The sequence below is a fragment of the Mus musculus genome, chromosome 13, assembly GCF_000001635.26.
Source record: "Mus musculus strain C57BL/6J chromosome 13, GRCm38.p6 C57BL/6J".
NCBI classification, from domain to species: Eukaryota; Metazoa; Chordata; class Mammalia; order Rodentia; family Muridae; genus Mus; species Mus musculus.
Window position 1 is genome coordinate 33,283,833 of NC_000079.6, and position 11,483 is coordinate 33,295,315.

The window sequence follows — 11,483 nt, forward strand, 5'->3', positions numbered from 1 at the left end:
AAGTCACATTAATGAACGAATAATGAGGAAGTGAAATTTTGGTGGGGAGGCCAGATGCTTTACTCAGTTTTTAAGCTCAATGCAACAACAATCTGGAAGCATTTGAACCTCAAAAATACTTTATTCCAGAAAAGGATTTAGGACCTGGTATCATTAAGCAGAAAGGACAATGATGATGATGACAATGACATAGTTGAGAATTGTAAAGTAGATGGTAAATATAGTACTGCTGTGAGGGACTATGTTCTTAAGAGAGGCCACTGTTTTTAAAGCCAGGCTTCATTCTAACAAGACTCCATAGAGAAAACAAAAGGGTAAAAAAAGGATAATGCATCTAGCTGAGACAGAAAATGGCATGGAATTTTGTTAGAAGATGAAGAAGATGGAAGGGAAGACTGGGAGGGAGCAGGAGTGAGAATGAAGCAGATACAGAGCAGAAGGAGACATTATGTCAGAGGACACAAGGACAAAGAGGAAGGTAACTATGGGGCAAGTTTCAATGCTATGTGACTAAAAGGATAAGTGGCCCCCAAAAGAAGAGTTTAGATGTAAGGTGGTTAGACTGGATGTTGGAAAAGCAGAGGAAATAGAGAAATGTAAAGGGATATTTGAATTTCCCTAGTGCTGTTAGAGACTGGGACGTGACTGAGGAACCAGACGCTGCACATAAGGAAGCCAATACTTTCCTCAAGCAAGATGAGCAAGAAAGCCACAGGCTAAAGGTTCTGCAGCTGCTGACACTCCCTGCTGGGTCAGGGGTTAGAAGACATGTGGTGTTAGTAACCTTTTGTGGAAATGTGGAGATGAGCAGCAGAAGGTAAGTACCCTGGAGAAGCCAAAGTGCATCACAGCAAAAGTTCTTAGAGGAAGAGACTGGTGAAAAGCTAGCCATCCACAAGCCACATCTGAGAACACTTGGGGTGTAAAGGGTTTCTAGAATGAGTCCATCACAGTGCTGAATTAGTAGAAAGATATTGTTTCAAGTTTTCATGGTATATCTTGGTTTCTTCATCTATGCTCATTGAAAATTTTGCTGTGTACAGTAGCATAGGACTCTCCGTTTTAAATGTCTTTGAGAACAACTCAACATTAGATTAATCCAGCAATGTCATTCTGCATTAGAAGATGATTCAATGTTAACACCTTTGTGGCTGGCAACTGAGGTCTGGTAGTCACAGATCCAGCTATGAGACTTTGAGACTAAAGTTGTGTCCAACACTCTCAATGTGGGCTGTGTGACCTGACCATGTAAGATTTTTCCATCCCTGAAATGGAAGCAGGATGCCTGATAGAATAAGTTGAGGGCAACTGGGGCAACAAACAGCACACAGCTTAAAAACTATTCACCCATTGTAAATAAAACCACATATCCCTGTTAGTATTTTATTTTAATAATTGAAATGATAAAAGACAACAATATTCTACTTTAAACTAACAAAGAGAAAGAGGAGGGGTGCAGTTGGGGAGATTATAGTCAGGCAGGACATTATGGCATATTGTGGTCTCCCTTGCAGCAGGCTACCCCGTAGCATGTGAACCATCCTTTCAATGAAGGATAGTAGAGTGCTTATGACCCAAGAGTTCTTTGTAAGCAGAACAGCTTGCCTGACTCTCAACATCTAGATTCTTTGCTGCAGCTTTGCTTCTCTAGGGTGTTAGGTAGTATTTTATCACTAACAAGATGTATGACATGAATAACCTAGTTCAGAAAGAAGTTATATTGGCTCATTCTTTCAGAGGATCCATTTCAAGTTACCTGTCCCTATCATTGGTTGCCATGGCTGCAGGTGGATGTGACAGAAGCTACAGATCTTTGAGTAAGCAGGAAAGAGAAATAAGAAGGGACATGGACAGAGTATTGCCTTGAGAGATACAACACCAGCAACTACCTCCTTTGTTCAGCTAGATACTCTCATCCCTAAAAGTTCAGCTGCTTCCAAAACAAGGATCCCAAATAAGCAACCTATGTGGCTCTTGGTAAGACATCAACTGTAAGTCTGAAAGTTTGTAATTCTGCTTTACCAAAGGGAAAACAATCTCACATTTGAGAATTTAACAGAGCAGACCAAACCAGAATTGATGACTGTCACTAATTTTGAGGTTTTCCTTCCAAAATTTAAACTGGAAGAGGATCTCTGTGTAATACTTAGTCTCACAACTCTCATGGGCGACGGCTTCAAGTTCCAATTTTTCGATGTGTCTACCCTGGGATGACTGTTTATTTTCCAATGTGGTGAGAATGTATATTACCATGTCAGAAGCACAAACTACGGCAATCTATAAATGATTCATGGCATGAGACTGATGGCCGAATTTAGGGGGAGGGGAATGATCTTACTTAAGCATTTTATGGAAATTGAGTCTCTCTCCTCGAGATGAGGGTGAGGAAGTGGTATCCACATCTGACTCTTCTCCAGTAACCTGCTTGTTATTGACAAAGTCCAGCCGATGGTAATGAACTAAAACAAATTCGCTTGAAAGAGATGAATCAATTTTAGATTTAATAAATCAGGTCAATTTCTGAAATGCCCAAGGACCAAAGGAAATCAATAATAAGAGTCCCAATAGGGGCCCCAAAAGGGAGGGCAACAAGGTAGAAAGCCAGGGGGAGGTTGAAAACCAATTTTGGTACCATGACTCTTGTTGTTCTCTCTCTCTTTTCCTCTTTTCTAAACTGGCAGTAACCTTAGCCACTGCGTGGCAGTGACTAAAATTTTTATCTCCCCATGGTAGTCGGTGTCAACCACTGTAGGAGTCACCGTTAGGCCTTGTAAAAGTCTGGACACTCGGCTGATGATGAGAAAAAAAGTCTTTTGGGGAGGGGGCCCAAAGTCACCTGTTTCGATGACCACTGTTCCCTCCTCAGGAGTTATAATCCTGGTGGTGGAGGAACACAGGTCCAACACTGCGTTCCCTGCCTTGGTCCTGCACAATCTCCTGTGGGGGCTGGTTCTCTGCAGTTGTTATCAGGGGAGATGGGCCCCACAGGGGGACCCTCTGGCCCTTTCCCTGGACCGCAGGTATTGGGTGGCCTTGGATATCACTCTTAGATCGGCAATCTCATGCCCAATGGCGGCCTCTCTTGCACTTAGGGCAAAGACAGGGGAACTTTTGTTGGGTAGCAGACATGGTTGAGACTAGGGTGCTCTGTCTTTGTGTAGGACATTCTCTAGCAAAATGTCCAGGTTGGTTGCATCTATAGCAAGTTTTTCTCTTTTATTTAGTTGTAAGGCAGCCCCAATAGCCAGGTTGATAGACTTGTTGGGAAAACACATCTACCTCATTACAAAGCTTGATCATACCATTTATATCTAAACTCTTGGTTTTACCTCTCAGGGCAGCCCTACATGCCGAATTGGTGTATTCAAGAGCAAGTTGTTGGACCAACAGACCCTCACTTTCCTCAGGTTCCAAAATTCTCTCAGCTGCTTCCTGCAATCTGGCAATGAACTGCGCATAGGACTCTTGGGGCCCTTGTATAATCTTGGTTAAGGGTGTAGTAAGCGCCCCTGCAGCAGGGACAGTGTGCCAAACTCCCAGGGCCGCCTGTGCTTTCTGGGCGAGGATACCAAGGGAGAGCCCTAATTGTTTTTTGTCTGCAGCGAAATTGCCTTTACCACAGATTTTATCAGCAGTCCAGGAGGCTGTCTTACTAGTAGGATTCTTTCTGTTATTTGCAGCCAGATTTTCTCCTCTGTCCACAAACTCTGACTTCCAAGTTAAATATTGGCCTCTAGTGAGGACAGACTGAACAACTTTATTCCATTCATTGGGTATCAAGTAGCCTTCTCCTGCTAAACCTTCTAATATAGATACTGTGAATGGGGCATTAACCCCATAATTTTTGACTGCTGAATGAAGATCTTTTACATGTCTCAGTTTTAGCTTTTTGTAGACTGGTTGGCTGTTGGTGTCTAACCCTTCATCGGGGGACATGCCACCCTCATCGGAATCAGAGTTTGCTTGATCCCACTCCTCATCACTCTCTGGTTCCCCTTGATCTTTATCGGAAGAGCTAGTCTGTGTGTGTGTGTGTGTGGGGGGGGGGGGTGATCTCATGACCTGGAGCAGCCTGACGGGCTTGAGCTTGGGTGAGGACCGGGAAGGTCAGTTTTTTTATTCCCTTGTTTCTGAGAGGGACCTTTGCGGCCAGTTTGAGGATTTATTGAGATGGGACTTTGAAGGTTCCCCATGAGGGCTCTTTGTAGACTCCGAGTCTCTAGACTGAGGGCTTGTAGCTCCTTTTGAAGCCCTAGAACATTTTTAAGATTGGTGATCTGAGTCTGAAGTTCTCTTTTAGTTTGAAGTAATCACTGAACGGATGGAGAAGTCAGAGATATGGGGTGAGGGGTAGGGGGGATGGGGGGCAAGTAAGGAGGGGGGTGTTTATTGAAGAGCTCGATGGTAAGATAGGCACCGGGCCCGGGACCATAGTGGTCTTGTTCATATTTAAAGGCTTCCTCATCTAATTTTGCCTTCGAGGCAGGATCAAGCGGTTCATCTGACAACTCCTTATACAAAATGAGGTAAATTCTTTTTGGTCTAACAGGGGGTTGAGCAGTAGCCCCTTTTCTAGAATCTAATGTAATTTGGGAAGAAAGAGGGGAAGGCAGGGAATCCTCAGGGGCCGGGGCATCGATAATCAATGACGGCCGAGACTGATGATTCGCTGGCAGCTCAGTTTCCCTTTTGTGAGACGGCGATCAGGAGTTTTCTAGAAAATCTTCAGTAAGGGCTAGGAGGCGAGCGTCCTCTCCGCCCTCTTCTGCCTGTTTAAGGAGATCTCTGATGATTCCCCAATAGCTAAAAAAGGACTCAGGGACATCTTCTCCTTGTTTTATTAAAATGTTGATTTCTTTGCCTACTTTATTCCAGGTTAAAGGGTGTATTTCAGGACCATTTAATACCAGCCATGGACATCTCTCGTCCAAAAAACAAAAGAGTTTTATTAAATCCTTTTTCCTTAAACTCTTATCCCTCTTTCCTTAAGAGACCCCTTCATCTCTTGAATAAAAACTGCCTCTTTGACAAAACCTTCCCCATGGTTAATGGGACAACAACTGAAAGCCCAGGCTTACCTCTCGACATTCCCAACACTCAAGCGAAGTGGCAGGGAACTGTCTCACTGTCTATGTGGTACCTCTTGAATCCTTTGTCCAGAGGGTAGTCGTACCTCGTGCCCCACCTCTGGCACCACTTGACCCATCCAGCAGGTCCAGTTATTCGAGGGTCTCGAGGGGACCTTCTCCTAAGAACCAAATGGGGGGGGGGCTAGAGAGAGACAAGAGTCTTGTGTAATGAAGGACACACGGAAGCAGTCTAAGTAACATCAAGGTCTCGATTTATTGAGAAAGGCCCAAGGCTTAAATGCACAAGCAAAAGGGGAAGTACTTTTCAGCAGGAGGGGTGGGGCAGTAGAAATTTTTCTTTAGGCAGTTACACAGGGAAGCAGGAACTTGGTGGTATCAGGGTGTGGTCAGGGCATCTGGTGCTGACTTAGGGCTGAAACATTCTGTGGTTATTCTTGGAAATGTGTGTCGGTGGCCCGCTTTTGACCCCCTTTTCTTCTCGGGGGGAGAGGCCCAATTCAGAGATCAGGACAATAGCGTTGTCTTAATAGCTCCCAACAGTGTATTACAATGGTGTATGTGGGCATAGATAGTTCAAGAGGTAGAACAAAGAGTAAGCTGAACATCAAATTTGATCTGTTGTAGATTCTTCCCATTTTTCAGGAGGCCTAACGTAAAACTTACAACTTTCTAAGTCACTTGGATTATAGGCCAGAGTAACATATGCAACAGAGAAATGTCTGGTCTTCAGACCCCAACTAGGCTTTACAAATATACTTCTTTCTTGGTAGTATGAGGAACCACATTCAATAACTTATCTTTCAAGTTGGAAGGACTACCTCAGCGTATCCCAACCAATAGAATACTGAAATAACAGTCACTTCATTTTCCTTGGATTTATTTCCATCCTCTCATGTGCATATGTGTTATCAAGGAATAAAAGTAGTTTCAAATTCCTGCTCTTATGGTCCAATCAGCACAAAATAATTGATATAGTGCACCCATGTTTTATTCCATGGAAAAGACAGATGGTTGTGATCCCTTATAACTAAGTTATAACACAGGCCCAGGGAGTTAATAAATCACTGAGTTAAAACTTTAAAACTATAATGCTGCCTTTGAAAATTGAAAGCAAATTTCTTCTCATGGTCCTAGAGGACATGTTCTGAAAACAAGGCATTCTTCAAACAAGTAAGAATTTCTTCATACTGTGTACTAGATATCTACATTTTTGAGGAGGGCATTCAGTTCAGCAACTGCAGAGTCAGTATCATTTTGTTTTCTTAGTAGCCAGTCATCATTCTCCTCAACCAATCTGTCTTCAATGCAGGCCAGATAAGGGACTAAAAGGTAGATGTACATGAAAATATATATCTGTATCTTTCAAGTACTTGATGATGTGACTATATTTTACAATTTCTCCACAAATATACTGTTTCTGAATTACTATTTCCCTTGGTAGAGGCATGTAAGTGGTCTTGGCTACTTTGTGCATTCTTCTATTTCCACCCTTTATCCCCGTAATTTTTCCCCTAACACTAGGTAGGATAGAAACAAGAATAAATGGGGAAGAAATTGGAATGAATACAGAGAATAGGAGAAAAAAAACATGGCTAGAAGGGTAAGAAATCACTGAATCTAATATCTGTATTTTTTTTTACCACAACTACTAACAAACAGCATCCAACCCCCATGTAACTGACCAGCATTCACTAACCCTGACTTTACAGTGTTTTTATATCCTCTGAAAAATTCCCAGAACTCTTAATACTACACAATAATAGTAACTTTCTCTAGATAGCAAAACCATGCCTTTTATAGATCATGAGGCAAACCAGAGTCTGCTGCTACATGTAGCCCACAGCACACCCACATCCTCTCACCTGGGTTTAAGGTGAAAACACATTCTTATAATACTTTTGAGCTTCTTAAATAAATCAAACTTCAAAAATTCTCAAAAAATTTTGAAGCCAACTAAAGGTTTCCATTTATCCTCTACAAACTTGGTAACTTTCACTTCATAAAAAGGTGATCCAATGTAATCTTTCTGTCAAATTTTAAGTATACTTACCCCAATTAGAGTGGATGAGTTAGTGGATCCATTTGACCTGTGAATATGTGAATTAGGATTTAACCAAAACCTGATTAATCACTTGGCCTCCTTACAATCCCTCACTTTACCTGAATTGCTACAACCTTGCATGGAATCTCAGGGCGTCTTTATTAATTCATAACTGTTATCCAATAAACCTTAGAAATTCTGGTTGTTCTTTTCTCCCAATGTACAATTATCCTTATAAAAGGCTGTAGGTCCCTATGGGGGAAGGACTTGAAAAAGTCTAAAAATAAAATTTTAGGGGATTTTCCATGGTCCTTAGGCAGGAAATCCTGGCACTCCCTGCATTTAATATGTTTCAGTTCTGAAACCTAACTCAAGTTAGGAAACTGATTCAAGTACCAAGATTCCGTTTAACCAAAATCTAATCTTTCATTTCCCTCATTTGTTTGTGTTTTTCCCATGTAAAAACCAGACAAAAATCAAAGAGGTTACTTATCTATATTACACATGGAAACACCATGAGTGATTAGCCAGTAACAAATATATATAGAAGTCATACCATCATACAATTCACTTGCCCTTTACTGTGATTAAAGATTAGGCCATGGTAGACATTATTTTGTCTATATTCTCCATTAGGTTACTATGATCACTTTGCTTTGGTGATGACTCAATGTTGTTGCCTATCTTTTTCTTACAGGGTCCAATTGAAACCATTCCATCTAATTCATTTAACTTAGCAGCAGCCTATCCCTTTCCTAAAGTCTGGCATAAGAAAAAAGGCAATAACTATGTTTTTTAAGTGTGCTGATGCCTATCTTACCATTTTGTCTTTTTGAGGATTAGTGAAGGACAAGACTTCTGGAGATTATCCCTGTGAAAGTGTATTCTCTCTAGGATTGCAAATTCCCTGAGCCTTAAAACAGTTTTATCAACTGTAAACCAAGTGCTATCCGGTACCAACTCCTTTTCAGTAGGCCAAATTTTGACAAATGATTCACCTAACCATTAAAGCATACTACAGACACCTATTTGTCAACTGTTCAATCTTGTATATTAAGTCTACAAATTCTACACAGAATGTCCATATTAATGAAATTTGAGCAACTATCATGTTCCTTCCACCATTATCACATATCCTTAAAATCCATTCATCAGATTTATGTTTAAATAAATACCAAAATCATTAAGTATATCTATTTAGTATTATAATACATTATGTTATGGACTAAACTTCCCATATAGGAGCCTGATTTGCCATAAGTACAGTTATAGACTAGAAGCAACTGTGTGTGGGACCTGAGATACAGCAGTATTTACTTGTCTAGCATTTCCTTCTTACAAGTTTCTGTAAGTTTAGCATAGAATTAATTATTAATTATCTCAGTCAAAGGTGAAAAATGTTATACTTCAATGGGGGGAGTTGATGGCAAAAAAAACCTACTTCCTCATGTGAGATAAGTCTATGAATTTATAAAACATATGAATTTTACAATTTGACATATAAAAGTCATCCCACAAAAGCACTTCCCAGGTTATAGCATCCCATTCTTTACTAAAAGCTCCCCTTACTTTAAATGCCAGTACCACTAGTGGCTGGCTCTTGAATATTTGCACTAATTCAGCCAAACTTATATTGAGGGCTTCAGCTTGAATTTCCCCAACTTGAGCTCAATGGATGCAGAAAAGAGGATTTTCATTTGGACCACACTTAAAAATCTTTATATTGTTTATGTGTAGCTCTACCCAATAAAATTTATTACTAAATTCAGTTTTTTCCCATACCTCCTTCGGACACAAAAGAATTTGACTTATTTTATCATGTAGGACTTTCCTAACCTTTGTCATTTCATCCAATGAGACTAAAGGTAGCTTACCAGCATACTTATCCAACAAAAATGTCAAAAGTTTTATATTGAGAGTCATCAAATATGTCACCTCTAACAATTAATAAACTAGGAATATCAAATTATTTTTCTCTTTCTGTTTGTTAACACAATGGGCTTTTAGTGCTCTCAGAGTCCCCAGGTGAGGCTTCAGTAAATAGATCATCTTCATTAACTATAGTTGGTGGCAAATTGCAAAGCCTATTCCAGATCACTAAAAGTTGTATCGTTATACTGAGATTCTCTATACATCTTCTGGAAAAAATGGTATTTGTAACCTCCCCTCCCCAGCCTGAAACCTGTTTGCCCAGGTTTCAGTGTTAGAGAGAATCAGGGCAGAGCTTGCCGCCCTATTGTCCTGCCACTCCCAATGCCCCCCTCCTAGCTGTTCCGGAGCCATCACGTGTTCACTTGCATCCTTACTCCAAGATGATTTGGCGGGAATTGGGCCCCTTCCTCTCCTTCATAACTCAGAGCACGAATTAGTAAAATTGAGCTTTGATCAGAATTTTGTCTTAGCTACGTTTTTCTCTCGTCTGCTTAGCTCCCTCTTCTCTTTCAGATTCCAGGATGCCTTCCAAGAACAGAATCCAGACATGTGAGCCACTGGCCAGACACAACATCTGGCACCCACGTGGGACTGAGAAATGGCAGAGGACATTTGGAAGAAACACTGCTGGTTTGGAGTTCCATAGAAGAAGAAAATAATTAAAGGAAATTCATACTGGAGAAGGTCCGTATGGGCTAAGTTGAAACAGCGTTAAACCTGAACGCTAATTCACTTAGGTTCGGCAGTGAAGTTTATCAGGAGCTAGAAACTTAACAGGCGGTTAGCCATAGTTCCCAGAAGCTACATTTTTAGGCATGAGAAAAGAAAGGGTTTATTAAAAGGAAATTAATAATCAGGCGGACTGTATCATGCAGGAGGAAAATGTCCCAAAAAGCAGAGAGAAATTTCAGGAGTGCCATGCTTTGTTCTCTCTGGGCTTTACAGCAGAAGTACTCTGCCCCTTTTGTGTCTTGTCTAATGTCTGTTGCACCAATCTGTTCACGTGTTCAATTCATGTATGTTCGTGTCCAGTCTGTATGAATGAATGTTCTATGTTTTATGTTGGATAATAAAGATGGCAAAAACAAAACAAAACAAAAAAACCCTTATCTGCAAAGCCGAGAGCTGCTTCAACCAGGAAACAGACACATGGCTAGAGGGCCCCTGGTGGGAAAACTGTTCATTATTTAAAAAAAAGGGGGGGGGTTCACAGCCTCTTAGTTTCGGGGTAAAAGAGCTGATAAAAGGTTTTTTTCCTGGAGGGTTATCTACAATCGTGATTAATGTGTTTGGCAAATGATAAAGTGCTTTTTGTCCTATGATTGTAGCTTAAAAAAATTAATATTTTCTGATTGGTCTAAATGTAACTGCTTCATTTGGTTCTTTTTTTATTGGTAATGTACTCTGCGCATTTTCACTATCAGCTCATAAGTTATGGGTTAAGATTAATAATTGTTACATTGCTAAAAGATGGTTAGTCTTAACATCGATAACTCAAGTTTGAAAGTCCTTTCAACACATGGCATAAGGCAGGCAAAGAGGCTGAGTCTCTAAAGATATTTCTAGTTGAGATAATAATTGATGTGGTTCCTATCCTAGAAAGTAGAATTTAAGATAAGAGTTAAAGCAATGTCTCTTTATTAAAGCATTAAAGCTTGCATGTACTCATAGGTATTAATTGGCAGCCAAACTTTGTAATATGATAGTAATGCTTCGAATATTAGTTCTATAAGTAATAAATTGTTTTAAAATTGAGTTTTACTTTCCCAAAGTTAATGTTGCAAAAGAAACTTAATAATTCTTTACAGATCTAGCCAGATGCTGTTTTAATAAAGTTCAAATTCATAGTTTATAAAGAGTCAATCAGACAGTAAAATTTATCAAGGCATTACAATCTGGTTTGCCTACCTTTTATATAGTTATATTAGATCCAAAAGTTTGTTTCTTTTTCTCTCTCCTTTGCATCTTAATGATTGAAAAGGTTTTGCTTCTAGTGAGTTTATAATAACTAAAATATTTTGCCTCTAATATGGCTAAATATTGATCTACATTATGTAAGAAATTTTTATCACTTCTGCTTCTATACAAGAAGCCAAGAGTTTTAATCTTTCAATGTATATTGTTTCCTAAGTGAAAAATGTTTTATTAACTAATGCTTCTCAAGGGAAGTTTACTTTAAATCCTTGCTCTCACCCAAAAGATTCAGAGACAATATCCTTTTATTACTTAGGGTTTTAGTTTACTACAAAAGGTTTTACAAAAAATAAAGAAAGCTTTTATAATTGTTATTAATTATATTCATTGGTAATTAAATATTAGCTGTGCCCAAAACAATTCCTTGGCCAGATAAAACATTGTAAAGTCATTTTTCTCATCCTCCCAGCCGATCGTTGGCCCAGCTAGCTGCTGGCTGCTGTGGG

General features: G+C 39.9%; 1 long non-coding RNA gene across 1 annotated transcript; it reads left to right on the forward strand.

The window, feature by feature from the left end:
• The first annotated feature begins 628 nt into the window (after positions 1-628).
• Positions 629-9,642, forward strand: Gm40905. The gene is made up of 3 exons (XR_873212.2): positions 629-817; positions 1,738-1,977; positions 9,577-9,642. It is a non-coding gene; the product is annotated as a predicted gene, 40905 (long non-coding RNA).
• The last annotated feature ends 1,841 nt before the right edge of the window (positions 9,643-11,483 follow it).